A 4,253-nucleotide genomic window follows, 5' to 3' on the forward strand; every position below is an offset into this window, starting at 1 on the left:
TATATATATATATATATATATATGCAGAACAATCACTGTGAAAAATGGTGAAATTGCAAAGGCTTTCGTGACTTCTCACATTATCAGGACACTATGAAAATAAAAGGTTAACAGGAGACTACACCTCGCTGCCACCCCACAACACCTGACTTTTAATGATGATGAAGGTAGGTAGTCAGTGATCAGTGAAACTTGGCTTACATTCTACCCAAAAAAAATGTGTAAAGTATCTTAAATTCTTCCCAAATTTTATTAATTGTAAATGAATCCAATTTATGTAAACCAAGAGAAATATTCATATTATTTTCATAACTACTTTTTATTAAACATTACCTGGAGTTTACCTGGAGAGAGTTCCGGGGGTCAACGCTCCCGCGGCCCGGTCTGTGACCAGGCCTCCTGGTGGATCAGAGCCTGATCAACTAGGCTGTTACTGCTGGCTACACGCAATCCAACGTACGAGCCACAGCCCGGATGGTCAGGGCTTCATGATTCTATATTCCTGTCAACCATGGACTTGCTTGATACAACTTTCTCAACTTTTCGAAAATCAATTAAATGGTTAAAATCTCTCACATGAATAAACAGAGAATTAGAATCTTGTCCAGTTCTAATGTTACATTTATGTTGCTTTAACCTTAGTCAAGACTTTTACCAGTTTGACCGTAATAAACTTTATCACAAATTTGACAAGGAATCTTATAGACTCCTTCTAACTAAGGTTAAAACAACATAAATGTAGCATTAGAACTGGACAAGATTCTAATTCTCTGTTTATTCATGTGAGAGATTTTAACCATTTAATTGATTTTCGAAAAGTTGAGAAAGTTGTATCATGGTCGACAGGAATATAATAGAATTATGTTTTACACACACGGGGAGTTTGTTTGTGTGGAGATCATCGCCCTAGCGGTGATTCCCAGGTTTCCTCTGGTGGCAGCATGATTAGCGAGGCTGTTGGTGCTAGCAGTCCCATGAAAACTGCACCTTGTGTTTGTGAGGTTATAAATGTTTGTCCTGTCTATAATATTTCTTGTTAGTGTGTGTGTGTGTGTGTGTGTGTGTGTGTGTGTGTGTGTGTGTGTGTGTGTGTGTGTGTGTGTGTGTGTGTGTGTGTGTGTGTGTGTGTGTGTGTGTGTGTGTGTGTGTGTGTGTGTGTGTGTGTGTGTGTGTGTGTGTGTGTGTGTGTGTGTGTGTGTGTGTGTGTGTGTGTGTGTAGACACAGCGAGAGAGAGAGAGAGAGAGAGAGAGAGAGAGAGAGAGAGAGAGAGAGAGAGAGAGAGAGAGAGAGAGAGAGAGAGAGAGAGAGAGAGAATATGCATTCGTTCACTAGTGTTCAGGTTGACGCTAAGGATTGAAATTGTAACAGTTAGTATGAAAAAATGGAGATTTAACCAGCGCACTGTGAGCCCTGAGTCAACAATTGACAAGTGGGGGGAAGGGAGGGGGGAATTTTACCTGCCAGGCGTACGATGTTTGCTGCCAGGCATACAGTGATGATTGCTGCCAGGCATACGATAATGATTGCTGCCAGACATTCGATGATTGCTGTCAGGCATGCGATGATGATTGCTTCCAGGGATACTATGATGACTGCTGCCAGGCATACGATGATGGTGAATGCTGCCAGGAATACTATGATGATTGCTGCCAGGTATACGATGATGACTCCTGCCAGACATACGATGATTCCTGTCAGGCATACGATGATAATTGCTGCCAGGAATGCGATGATGATTGCTGCCAGGAATACTATGATGATTGCTGCCAGACATACGATGAAGATTGCTGCCAGACAAACGATGATGACTGCTGCCAGGCATACGATGATGCCTGTTGGCGTTACCCCACACCTGCCAACCTCACAAGCCACCAACCACAATGTGTCACCAATCTCAGACGCCTGACACCCTCCCCTTACCTTTAATATACCTTTGATGAGTTTCAAGAGTCGATCTACTCCCGTATCCCGGCCATAGGCCAGACCCCTCAGCATATATGCAAATAAATCAAGGACCCCAATGGAAATAAGTGACCTTTTAGGGGGGTTCCCAAAAAATCTAAGTAATTTACATTATTATTATTACAATCAAGGGGAAGCTCTAAACCCGGAGGATTATACAGCGCCTGGGGGGGGGATGTGGAAGGCATTCAGGCTTAATTCGGGGAACTGGAGCATAGATCCAATTCCCTAAATCAAGAGCCCCTCACCAACATCAAGGAACCTTCCTTGAGGGGAAAGTAATTTACAGAGATTTAATTTACACAGGTAATTTACGCAGATGTTACCATTTACGATAACTGCACTTAGGTGTACCTGTACCTAAATAACTTAATACTTAATGACATAAATCATGCACGTGCAGAAAATGTTGCAAATCGCTATGCAACATGAATACAAATTTAGATTACTTTTCACAATTGTCTTACATAGGAAATTTAGACTGGGGTACTTAGTTACATTACGCTAGATACATTAAAATGTCAGTTGAAATTATTAATAATAAAATACGATGAGCTTATAAATTAAATATTGACTGCTGCATGTCATTAGCATCAGCAGTTAGTTCCTATATCATTAGCATCAGTAATTACTTCCCAGGAAATCATAAACATCAGTAATTTGTGTTAAGGATATCACCAGTATCAGTAATTAGTATCCAGAATATCATTAGCATCAGCAGTTAGTTCATGGGATATCATTAACATCAGTAATTAATATCTAGGATATTATTATCAGCAGTTAGTGTCTATGATATCATTATCATCAATAATAAGTCTGTAGGATAACGTTAGCATCAGTAATTAGTTCCTATATCAGCATCAGTAATTTGTGTCTAGGATATCATTAGGATCAGTAATTAGTGTCTAGGATATCATTAGGATCAGTAATTAGTGTCTAGAATATCATCAGGATCAGTAATTAGTGTCTACGGTATCATTAGGATCAGTAATTAGTGTCTAGAATATCATCAGGATCAGTAATTAGTGTCTACGGTATCATTAGGATCAGTAATTAGTGTCTAGAATATCATCAGGATCAGTAATTAGTGTCTAGAATATCATCAGGATCAGTAATTAGTGTCTAGAATATCATCAGGATCAGTAATTAGTGTCTAGAATATCATCAGGATCAGTAATTAGTGTCTACGGTATCATTAGGATCAGTAATTAGTGTCTAGAATATCATTAGGATCAGTAATTAGTGTCTAAAATATTATTAGGATCAGTAATTAGTGTATAGGATATCAGGATCAGCAATTAGTGTCTAGGATAGGATGAACATCAGCAATTAGTTTATGGGGTAATGTGGTTTAATATAGTTCATTTAAGGAACAAAACTAATTTATTACCCAGCTAATTAACTCTGGCCATGATACGCTATCTTACACAATTAAAATAATTCTTAAAACGGGCGTTTACAAATTATAAAAATTCCCTCAGTTAGGTGAGAGTATTTTTGGAATTAATGGAGAATATCGTATTAACAGATGATGGTACCTTGTTCCTGCAGCTCTGCATGATACTGCATGGCCCTGACTTGGCCCTCCAGGACCCATCCTGGCTCTTCATTAACCTGTATGGCTCTGGATGGCCCTGAATTGCCTTTCATGACTTTGCATGGCTCTCCATTGCTCTGCATTGTCATGCAATATTTCGTCGAGCCATGCATAGCCCTGTATGGTGCTGCATAGTTCTGTATGGTCCTACCTAGTCTTGCATGGTCATTCATAGCCCTGTATCGTCTTCCATAGCCCTGTATGGTGCTGCATAGTTCTGTATGGTCCTACCTAGTCTTGCATGGTCATTCATAGCCCTGTATCTTCTTCCATAGCCTTGTATGGTCCTGCATAGTTTTAATGGTCCTGCATTGCCCTATACAGTCCTGCATAGTCTTGCATGGTCCTGCATAGCCCTGCATGATCCTGCATACTGCTGCATGATCCTGCATAGCTCTAAATGATCCTGCATAGTCTTGCATAGCTCTGTATGATTCTGCATAGTCTTGCATGGTCCTTCATAACCCTGCATGGTTCTGCATACCCCTACAAGGTCCCTCAAAACCCTGCATGGTCCTTCAAAACCCTGCATGGTCCCTCAAAACCCTGCATGGTCCCTCAAAACCCTGCATGGCATCTGGCACCCTTTTCAGTCACTTGCACTGGGTTGAAACCTTTATCAAGATTCTGGAGTAAAACACGAGATTAGATCCTATCATGAGAGGAGAGTTGAAGACGGTGTGAGCGGAGGGG

This window comes from Cherax quadricarinatus, chromosome 64 (assembly GCF_038502225.1).
Source record: "Cherax quadricarinatus isolate ZL_2023a chromosome 64, ASM3850222v1, whole genome shotgun sequence".
In the NCBI taxonomy this organism is placed as follows: domain Eukaryota; kingdom Metazoa; phylum Arthropoda; class Malacostraca; order Decapoda; family Parastacidae; genus Cherax; species Cherax quadricarinatus.